The sequence below is a fragment of the Melanostigma gelatinosum genome (genome assembly GCF_949748355.1).
Source record: "Melanostigma gelatinosum genome assembly, chromosome: 11".
Taxonomy (NCBI): domain Eukaryota; kingdom Metazoa; phylum Chordata; class Actinopteri; order Perciformes; family Zoarcidae; genus Melanostigma; species Melanostigma gelatinosum.
The window spans coordinates 17,417,375-17,429,619 of record NC_136644.1 but is presented as its reverse complement, the minus strand read 5'-3'; positions in this window follow the sequence as shown (position 1 = coordinate 17,429,619).

Below are 12,245 nucleotides of genomic sequence, written 5' to 3'. Positions count from 1 at the left end.
TAAAAGCAGCATATTAATGTTGCAAATCGAGGTTGAACTGCATTATATGCGAATGATCTGTTCAATCTATTACAAGACATTATATTTTATACGATGATCATATTTTGGGTGTAAAATCGTGATGATGAAAGCAATGAGTAACTATGGCTGTTAAATAAAAGCAGTGGAATAAAAAGTACAATATTTCCCTCTGAAATGTCAATCACTCAAAATCAATCACAAACACATTATTCCCAAATAGGCTAAATCATTTATTTATGAACTAAATGAATAGTCATTCATATTTTCTGAAGTTAAATCAGTCAAGTGTAATTTAGAGGCAAATGTACAAAATGTTCATCCTAAAATGCACCATTTATTAAATCACCAAAATAATAAAGAATAAAAAAAGACATTCCTACCATCCTGAGAGAATAAACAAAATATCAATCAGCAAGCATAACAGGATTGTTGAGATGGCGGTTAAAAAGAAACGTGTTTGTGATGTTTTCTCGATGACAAGACACAGTATTTCAAATTGATGATGTTGCATGAGGAGGATTTGTTTCATGTTGTTGGGCAGGAAATCCCTCAGGAAGCAGGCGTTGTTTGCTTTGGTGGTTTGACCCTTCAGTTTCTCCAAAAGGCCACCCCCAGCTGTTATGTCTAAAAGTCCAAACCCATAAATCAACAGGAAGATGATTCAGTGAAGTGGTGCATTCACCTCTCGGATGTATTCAGCTCTTGTACTGGCCAATAATTGCTAGTTCATCTTGCAGGTTGCCTCCCTTCCTGTTCTGTGCTTTCTTAAAAGAAGGAAGTCTGGCAGACAATTGTTTGAATAGTCAACAGAAAATGGTAAAACCTGCTAAATAAAACGAAATTAGAAATTCAGCATTTGTTGTCATGAACTGACAATCATCACCTTAATCTGCAGCTTCCCTTTGCGTTACGGCGCAAGTTTCAGCTCATTGAGCTGTCCGGCCCACAACTTTACTGTTTTGGTTCCCTCTCACTGCTGTCATGGTGTTATTTATGGCCACAGCAAATTAAATATAATAGTATTCATGGATGTTTGGAGAATTCTTTGAAACATAATTTACCGATCCTTCAGTTAGATACAATTTACACAAAATATAACAGACACATGAAAAATAATTGGAGCGTTTTACATTTGGTTTCGAGTCAAAGCTGCAACGGGCAACGAAGTTGGACTCAAATTATTTCCAGTGTCACCGTTTTCCCATTACGAAATCTACCTCTCAGGTTTCAAGGAGGTACAAAATGCTCTCAGCTCTTTCCTGCTGGAGCGCATTGCCAAACCTGAAGTCTGACAAACAAGTGACAAACAAAACAGTTTGAACCAATGAACCTGTATTTTAGAAAATGTTTTTTTTGTCTTGACCCGATTGGCATATGTCTGTTGGAATCTGTCAATCATAACAGTCAAGTTTTGCAAGATACAGTGGCAAATGGCTCAGCACAGCTTGAATACATGACCTATTTAACATCACTGGACTGCAGGCTTCTGCAGGACAAAGCAACAATTCTCATTCATTTTGTGCAAGTCACCGACTTTAAAATAGATTAAACATCCTCACATGTGACTTTTTTAATACATGTAAATTACCTTCTCAAGTTGTTGTTTTCTAATTAAAACATTCAAACTTCAGTTTATATTTTGACTGTTCATTCACTAATTGGAGCAGGGTGCTCATTGTTCAATTGGCTTGGTATTTTCGGCACATATGTCACTCTTTACCATATGGTTGTTGAGTTAATGTCACGGGAGTTCACAGATAGGACCCAAAAGCAAGACCACAGGAGACAGAAGTGAATGTTAATCAGCTTTTATTTATAGACAGGTGGGTGCAGGTGTGGAGCCCGTGGTCCGACACCCGAGTGGCAGATCGACGGTGTGAGTCCCGTGGCTCGACACCGGAGGCCTGGCAGCTTGACGGCGATTGTAGTCCGTTTAACCCCAGGCGGGTAGAGCGACAGTGTGAGGCCCGTGGCTCGACCCTGGAGGGCTGGTGAGTTGACGGCGTGAAGTCCCGTGGCTCGATACTGGAGTCGACAGAGTGTAATCCGTAGACCACAAGGAGAGCAGAGCGGCGGAGTGTAATCCACAGACACAAGGAGGGCAGAGGAGCGGAGTGTAATCCACAGACACAAGGCGGGCAGAGGAGCCACGGGGTTTCAGCGGGAGAAGACGGTACGACCTGACACTCCCAGACTGCAGGGCCAGAGCTTATATAGTGGCAGGCTACTCATTAAGGGGCCCTGAGTCTGGTGTGTCAGGCTGCAGGAGGTGATCAGCGTGAGTGTCCTCAGCCGTGCACGATTAAGGGTGCGGCCCTGGGAGGTGTCTGAAGGCAGAGGACAAACAGAGCACATGGTACACCACAACAGACAGGGGAATGACAGGACACATGAGGAGAGGAGATCAGGGCACACACACACCGGGTCAGACAGGGATCCTGGATCCTGACAGTTAATACACTGGTTACTACTGTCTTCATATGTGTGGTTACTTTCGGTCAGCTCTATCGTTGTGCTTTGAATTGACATTATTTAGTTCCCTACTCTCTACAGTTCAGACTGCACTGCTTCCCAGAAACTTGTAGTTTGGCTGTTGTTTCCTTGTATTTGAGGTTTTTTCTTTATGCTGTCTGCATGTCAAAGCATCTTTGAGTAAGACACCGAACCCCAAGTTTCTCCCCCGTCGCAGCCCGCTACTCCTAATGCTCGGGATGGGTTAAATGCAGAGGACACATTTCTGTTGGTATGTATGTATATGACAATGCAAACCAAGTTTACATTTACTTCAAACAGCCCTGGATGAGTTCCATGCCCATTTAGAGATGGGATCTTTGGGATGGCTCTCTTTGTTCCAACATGCCCTCATAGACAGCTTTATCCTGATAGACTGACAACATGCATGGAAACGCTATTGTTCTGAAACTACAGCGTCTTGTGCGAAAGCTTTTTAGAGTTAATTTACCTCTGCAGATAAATACAGCCACTTAGATATATTTTTGGAGTATCGTTCAACATCAAATAAAGTCAAAGTGCTTTATGAAGAACACATGAAAAGACATTGAGACAAGATATGAAAAAAACATGAGGCAAAAATAAAAGACAGGGTTTAAAAATATGACAATTTTTCGTTAAAATAATATAAATTTAACAGAAAAAGATTAAAAGTAGTAAAAGATATAAATATGGAGCCCCAAAATTAATTTGAGAAAAAGCAGTGTAAATAATATACAATAGTATCTCAGACACTTGGTTGGACATAAAAAGTATATTTGTAATAGGATTATATTTTGACATGGGATGGAGTCATACTGTGCTCATTGAAAATAAATAGTAAGGGCACAGCAGGAAAAGCTTTGGGTCCCTACAACAATGATTAAACAGCCAGTCTTTCATTGACAGGTTTATGCAATCACAGTACAGTAATGTCCTTTCTATGCATCGGCCCACTGTTATCACATGCTCCTTTGCTACCTCAATTAGTTTACAGGGTGTCCCGGCCAAGGTGACGTGATTAGCACGTGAATATGCATGTGTTTGCTACATAATTAAAGTGCAGAGGAATGCTGGCGTGGGATTGGAGAGGCAGTTGGATCATGAGAAAGGCCTCTCTGTTTGTTGGTCCAGCGGGGCACAGAGACCTCACATTGTGAGTCTGGCCAGTGTCGGGTTACTGTATTGTCCATCGTTTTCCCACCTCCCTTTTCGCTCTCCTGCACAGCCACGCACCAGAAAAGGGGAAGAAAGTGGCTTTTCATTGATGGGTCAGTTGGAGCATGCACAGGAACTTGAAGAGGGGAGTCAGTGAGATGGCTACAACTGCCTTTCATGATCCTGTACCATTCCCCGGCAACGAGCATCCTGCATGAATGCTTCCGAGTGACTCATTACCTCCAACACCCCCATGAAGCAGTAAAAGAGGTGCAAAGGACCAATCAGAGTGCAGTCATTAACGTCTGGTTAATTGTTATTGTGGAGCACTGGTCAGACTTCAAGCTCCTCTGGTGGGAAAGAACATCAACTACAGAGCTTCAGGGAGTCCAGTTCAGTGCAGGACATTTTGGACACTTATTCGTCAAAGGGTGAACGACAGGGCCGTAGCCAAGACTTTTGAAATATTGAGGTCATGAGTCCAAGTCCAACGGACTGCTTACCCCTCCTCAGCTGAGTTAGTGCAGTCTCTGGCGGAATTGAACTTGTATGATGAGGATGTGTTTGGCAAACGTAACACGGTCACTGTCACCCAGGAACCAAAAATGAAGACTCTAAAACTTTTAGATCATTTAAATTTTTCATAATCTATTTACTCGGCTCGCTATTCAAATGTATTTTCTGTCTTCTATTTCACTGGTGAAGGTCAAGTGGAAAATGCTTTATAGCTCTCCTCATCTGCAGATATAAAGTGGATGAAATTTATAACTATAAACAATAAAATATTTTTTATTGACAATGCAACCCCCCCCCCCTCCCAGAATCCCCAAATCCTACAAATTCCCAGAAAAATAACGGGGACATGACCTAAGTATGTCACAATCTGCCCTGCTCCTAAATTACATTTTTCTTTTCTTTCATGTTTCATTTATACTTGTTTTACTGTATTATTTTGAAATACTCACCGTGTCTCTGGTTTCAGATACCTCACTTCCTGCCATTGTGGGTTTCCTGTCTGTGTGTGATTATCACCCCTCCCTGATTAATTTCACCTGTCCCTCATGACCCTTTCTACATTGTGTTTTTAATCTCTGTGCTACATTTGTCTGTTACTGGTGCATTTTAGCATTTCCTAGACTAGCATGCAGTCTTTTTCTCTTGTGTATTTCTTGTGCTAGTTGGACCTTTCATTTGTCTTTTTTGACTCAACCTTAGTGATTTTTGGATACCCTTGCCTTATGCTGGACTGTATTCCTGTGTGCTGAACCCTTGCTCATTCTACCTGCTCTGTGTTTTCAAGTTTTGCATTTGAGAACATTGCCACCAGTGATACAGTGTCCTCAATGGATGAACGGCACTGTTTTACAGGGATTAAAAAAAGACAATTACTCCAAATTAAGAGCAATTCAGAATCACCAATTCATCTGACTTGCATGTGTTTGGAAAGTGAATGGAAATCCCCATGAACCTCAGAAACTTCACGTCAGTCTTGTGTCTTTCTTGCTAAGCCGCTGTGGCACTTGAGCCGCCAAAATGTTCAAAGTAAACATCGTAAGATATTCTTTTCTTGTTAGTCACATTCATTACAGAGGAGGAAGGTAGACGTTAAAACGGATTGAAACCACATCGGAGTAGAGTTCTATGTTGGAATTTCATCACCAACAAGGAATTAAAACAAAGATGAGTATTGAATCTAAAAGTGTTAAACAGAGCAAGGGAACACGCCACTTCCATTCACCACTTTTTATTCTATCCCTTCATTTCTGTTGCCCCTTACTCTATTTCACTTCTTTTCTTCTTCTTCTTTTCTTTTTGTGTACACTATCACACCACCGGTTGCGCAACAGGTCTTGGCCAGAGGTCTGAGTTTTCTGTTGTTGTAGTGTAACAAGGAGCCTTGTCACAAAGAGTTTCGGCCAAATGCTTCCCCCCCCCTCACTGAATATGATGCCCCCCTCCTCCTACTTTCAAGTCTTTCTCGATCACAAATGTTAACTAGTAAGCTGCCTTTCATACAGAATGGCCCAAAGGACAAAGTAGGTTATCTTAAGGCTGAGTGGTAACAATGTTTATAAAACATTCTCCTCACTCCTTTATATTCTGTTATTAATATTAATATATTAATATTATTATTATTATATTAGTTATTTTTTACTCATGAGTATTTTTCCTTTTTTCCAATTTGTCTTTATATTGCTGATTTAGGCTTTAGAGGGTTCCACTGTAAAGAAAATGTGTGGCTTTTTGACCTCCCTGTCACATTTGTGCACTTGTTTTCAAGCCACTGTTTGTGTGTCTGTCTGGGTGTTTGTTTTACTCAGAATATTCAATTCCTTGGTCCATTTCCACTTCTCTAGCTAAATCAGTGGAACAGGCTGCACAGGATGCTGGTTTTGATCGAGGAAACAAACTTACAGGACAATTGAAAATGCAAAACAATGGATTTAACAGGTATTCAAAGGAAACAAAACTTGGGCCAGAAGTTGCTGATTTTGTCAGCGTATGTACACATGGAGAGAACAAAGATGGTCACTGTCTTCTGATCAAACTTTCTTTCCTTATGTAAATATTATTTTTTCATACATAGACATACATGTAAATCTACCACAGCCCTTATGGCATTGCCTAAAATGTGTATTCTGTAGGTCCACTTCCCCAAAGAGCCCAGGACGAGCTAAACATATTAAAACTGCTACAAGCGGTTTTCTTCCAAGTGAATGAAAAACAAATGTATTTATAAAGGAAATGAAGGCAAGATTTAAAGAAATAGACAGGCATTTTATGAAATACATTTGCACCAATGGCTATCACATTTGTTGATTCCATACAGAAACCAGAGACCATGTTTGACATGGTGTCATAGGATTATGTGCGTTATGTGGGATTACGAGTGCAGTTGCAATGACTTCCTGGAGTTACCACTGGTTGCCTAAGAGTCCAGGACAGAGGTTTTTTTTTTCAATTTGTGGTATAAAAAAAACAGCTTACTGTTTTACATTATTAAATGTAAAACACATGTCGTAACAAAGTCCCCCATACAAATTATTTCAATGAAGGAATCTTGATTTCTTGAATTCACTGAGGAACGTATGAGTAAGGACTTCACAGCACAGGAAAAAGAGGCAGTGGAGTGAATGTTAAGTTCTTAGGCGGTAGGAAGCAGACAAAGATAGACATGAAGAGGGAGAGGCAGGATAATAAATATACTGTAGCTTCCTGCCTTATCTTTGACCTGAAGAACAAAAAAACTGACGCATGGTAATTACATTATTGTCCAGGACCTTTGCTGTGTCTCATCCGGTGGTCCTACAGTGAGGACATGAATGGGATGTGAGTGATAACCCTCTGATCTGACCTGTGCACATGTGGAGGATATTTTAGAAGTCCAGGAAAGGGATGAGAGACCAACGCCTTGATGAAATCATTCTATGACCTGAAGCTATTAATACTTCTTTCAATCATTGTTTGTTAAAGATGAGCGATTAATAAAATGTACGTGTGATCTTTTTTAAAGGCAACATTCATTTCTGCCTCTCGGGGGCAGCGTAACAAGTTGCAAACTCAACATTGACATATTATCACCATATAAAGTAAAGAGTTGCTTATTTACTCATCCAGTATATACAGAGCAACATAAGCATTCATTTGGAGTTGTGTTTCTGGACACCTAACGAATATGAGTCCAGTAATTAATCTCCACCAACTCTTAATGAAAAAATATGTGGCTCTTTAGTTGCTAAATTCTCCACTATATTCCCCAGCTAGCCCCTGTCTATATCTGTCTGCTGTTTGGTGCTGAGCAGTGGGTTTACCCGAGCTTTTGTGCAGAAAACAAATGTCTGCTGTGACCAGGAATTACACTGTGCATAATAATGACTTTAATTCTGTCTCCTTTACAAATGAAGTTACCACAACACGATGTAAAGAAGGTAGCAGCGCTGCTTCAAAAATACACTTGCAGTTATTTTGATCATTTGTTTTGCAAATGATAGCTACAGTACAGCAATACATTGCTTGCACCAACACTCCTCCATACTTTGCTCCATGAGAGGTCAGCAAACACACTCTTGTTTCCATCTCGCCTGTGTTTGTCACTGGATACGCCGCCTCGTCACAGGCGACTCTGCTATATGTGTCTCCCTGGGAGAACTGGGCAAGTTATGTGACCGTGGATCTCTCCTGTTACAAAACATACTCTGCAGCCGCACAACCTTGCTGATTCTAAATGTCACACACAGACTGCAGGAGATGCTGACTCTCTCCAGGACAGCAGGCTGGTAAACATTGTACACTGTCTTGTCCGTGGCTGATCTGTAACTACATCAGCAGGAGTTGAATTGTAGTGGAAAGAATGTTGACTCCTCTGGGCCTCTGAGGCAAAGTTAGTCAGAAACAACAGCAATCTTGTTAAAGTGATAAGGAACATCTCTAAAAGCTGGTATGAAATAGGAAAATACAGCCAAAGCAGTTTAGGATTATAAGCATGTATTGTGTGCAATATAATGTCACTGTAATACATCCTGTGTTCAGTAAGCTTTAGGTAAGCTTTGAGAGTCAGAAATGGTGGTTGGGTTAAAATGATGTAGTTGCTTTTACTACAAAACTGAAAGCCATTTGAGTGAGGTATGAGTATTGCATCAATGAGCCACTCATAGTAAAGCTGGGCTGAAACATAACCAATCAGCTCACGTAAATGTGACCACAGTGCTCTGTTATCACAACACAGGTAATTCGGTTATACACAATGTATGGCATGAATATCAACCACAGTTAATCACCATATCAGAATCAGCTGTATCAGAATCTGTGGGGGAATGTACAGGACAATACCGTCTAAAAAGGAAATCATGTTTTTAAGAAATCAAAACTTTATTTAATTGCTGGAACACTCACATCAAACAGCTAGAAACTTGCAGAGGACTTTTTGAGGGTGCACAACGTCAGCCCAAAAATGGAAGTCATGCCACCGTACATGCTTTTAAGTCATGACTCTCGTGTTTTCTTTTCTTTTTTAGAAATGTATCAGCAACAGTTTACTTCTCTGGAAGCATATTGTCTCATTTTAAATGGTCAATGCACATTTATTTTTTTTATAGCACATTTAATTAAAACAATTCAAAGGGAATATAAGACCACAACCTAAAAATGAAATCCAAAAGATAGCAAAAATAAATGTAGTAGTGTAAATAATGTAGCTAAAGGAGTTTCAGTACAGTTAAAAGTTGCAGAAATGAGTAGTACAAATTTTAAAAAGAATTCGTGACAAGTGGAACATTTTGGTCGTGATCATTTAATTAAGCAACTTCTGAACAATGTTTACAAGCAAAAGGCTATCTCATTAACATTTGGAGCTTTTATAGACAAGTAATGACATTTTAAAATCAACCCTTTATAATTCAGCAGGCCAGTGAAGTGCAGCAATGGGCTTTGCTATCTTTGTCCCAGTAATAACTTTAGCAGCAGTGTTCTGACTGAGCTACAATGTCTTCAATGCTATTTTGGAGAGTCCTGGAAACAAATACTAGTGCAGTACTTGTAACATAATCATAAAACAAAAAATATGGAAATTATTCAGTCAAGGCAAAGAAGTTAGTTGGCATGAAGAAAACAAAAACGTTTTAATAGATTTTTAAGACAAACCTTTTTTTCCCCGACTCTTTACGTGACATGGTTGGAAATATACCATATAACTTAACGTGTGCGGTAGAGATGAAGACTCATGTCTCAGGTCTCATGTAGGATTCCTGCTTATTAATCTTCAGGTCTTAAGCATCATCTGTTTCACTTCAATTAACTATTGCGTATGTCTCATACTGCGCCTTTAAATTGTCCTTTGGAATTTGAAGCAATTTGATCTAAATGTAATGCACCAAGATCACCACTAGAGGGTAGCAAATAATGCAATAAAGTGTCTTAAATATGAAAGCGCCTATTTGATTGTGTTGTAGTGCTGTTACAGTAAGTTCTCCTGAGGAATACACTGAACAAATTCCTGCTGCTTTTGAGATTGAGTGCAATTTCTTCATATACTTCTTCTCATGCTGAAACACAAGTCATCTTCTGTGCACAGGCTGTCATTTTACAAATAGTACCAACTTTACCAGACATAGTGAACCGCTGGCCAGAAAATCTTTGCTGTGCACATCGCGAGATATCAGAAAATGTTGGACATCAGTTTTGCTTCGACCATTCATTTTTGTAACTGAATTAAATTACAGTATATCCCTGAGAAAGACCAGCTATTACTTTGGCCTGTGGCAGAGTCGAACAGTATGTGATGTTTCCACGACTCTCATTTTGTGTAATTTTATGATGCTTTTGTAGTCCTGACAACACAACATCCTATTGTGGGCTGTATGAACAAGACGCAGTGGTAAATCACACAAGACAATAGTACATGTGCAGAAGTGGACATAATGGTCATCAACAGACTGAAGGAAGTGTAAGATGGAGATAATAAACCTCTTCTCTCCAATTCTTCAGAAATAATTCCTCCATTCAGTCAGTACCAAAGCAGCAGCCTCCTCCTGCCATCCCATGGGAGGGAAGGAGGACCAGTGCCAGTCTTGTACCTAGTCTGCAATCCCTCAATGGGCCTTTGTGATTGCTGCCATCCTTCCCCCCCCCGGCCAACCCCCGGCAGCCCATTCAGGAGTGTCACATGGCAATCCCACTCTGTGCCCATCTCACAATGCAACCCTGTCATTCGCACCTCATTGACATGCGCTCATAGTGATGTGCATTGGGGAATGGTCGTGCTCCTCCACTACTTTCAAAGGAAATAAAGTGCCGGGCTGGGTGGCCAAAGTGTGGCTTCCTGGATACGGTATTCATATTTCTTAGGAGGAAGTTCTGAAATGTGTGTGTGTGTGTTGGGAATTGCCGGTGAGTTTCAGCAAATGTGTCACACCAAGCTCACACACCTTGAACTGTCAGTTACCATGAGAAAGTGTTTGATTGATATTATAAATGTTGAACATCAATTGTCGTGATAACGCCACATATGTATGTTACAATGTAAAGAATGACTGAGTGAATGTTACAATGGAAAAAGTCATATTCAAATGTAACAATATGTTTTTATTGACAGATACAGTAAGGATGTAAAAGACAAGTAAAACTGAGCACAAATGAAGTATAGATATTCTAGCCCAGTTCCAGACATCTGTATCACCACAAACATCTAATTCAGTCTGATTATCAGGTTCGAGAAATTCAGGATTTTAATGAGATGTGTGGAGAAGATTTCCCATGAGCGACTACTCTAGATAACAAGGTTTCATCCAAGACAACACTTGGACTATAATTCAGTACTTATAGATATAGAGAGTGCCACGACGGTCCAGAGGAGTGCTACTCTCAGAAGTGGAGCTTGTTACATGAGCTGATAAATGATACTTTGTCTGTGTATGGATGAGTCTACATAAGCCAGGCAACTCATCATTCCACAGTCTCTCAAAGCTGACACAAGTTTTTATAGGTGCTCATTCTATTTTGGAGTCAATGGACAAACCTAATCTACCAACAAATGCATTTTATATATTTATTTTGTTGTTATAAATGTGTAAGGTATTTTTTTCACACCACAAAACGGGCAAAATGTTGTTTGATAAAAGCCCCTTTGCTTTGTACGAGTACACCTCAGAGATTACAAACATGTACGGTGATGTAAGGTGGTTAAGGAGGATTTTCTTTCACATGCTTTACAGATGATAAACCATTAATAAGAGCTACTTTTGGTTGCTAATGTATTTTCAACGTTCAAATATCATGTCTTTTACAGATTACACTAAGAAACAGCATATAAAAAAAGTTAAAAGCTCCACCTCAACAAGGTACTATATTAAAATGCTTAAACCTACCACTATGAAAGTGACCTCTCTGCATAACAAGTATTGATAGTGTAATATTTTAAATGCAGAACATTTACTTACAATGGGGTATTTTTACACTGTGGCACTAAGATCTGAGTATTTCTTCCACCACAGAAATAAAGACAAATAGTCATTAGATTATTGCCTAATAAAAATAAAACCACAATTACTATACATGTATTTACTTTACTTTCATTGAAGTGCAGGGATTTGATATTCTACCAAATTATAGATATATTTTTTTTCTATAATTTTTTTTTAATTTGTTGTAAATTGTTTGCATCCTACTTTCATATTATTTCATACAGTCTATTTTTTGCTTTTTAAAAACATGTTCTTGTATATTCTCTGGCTGATACTTTCATATTGTTATTCTGCCGAATTAGTACTTTTATATTTCTGTTGAATTTTGTTTTGTCGGCCACAAATATGAAGAACTCTCTCTCCATTTTCTTTAATTGTGTACTGACAAATAAACTGGAGAATCCCTGTATCACCATTCATGAACCAGTATTGGTTCTAATTTAAACCATTGTTTTTTTGAGACTCACTTGCAAAATCAGCTACGTGACCATGTGCGCCACTCCCTCCCTCTCTCCCACGCTAAGCATCACTCCCCTCGGACACGCCGTGCTCAAAACCTCCAGCGACATTCCCCGCATCGGTCTGTGCGTGCTGAGCTGACTGGGAGGAGGTGGGATC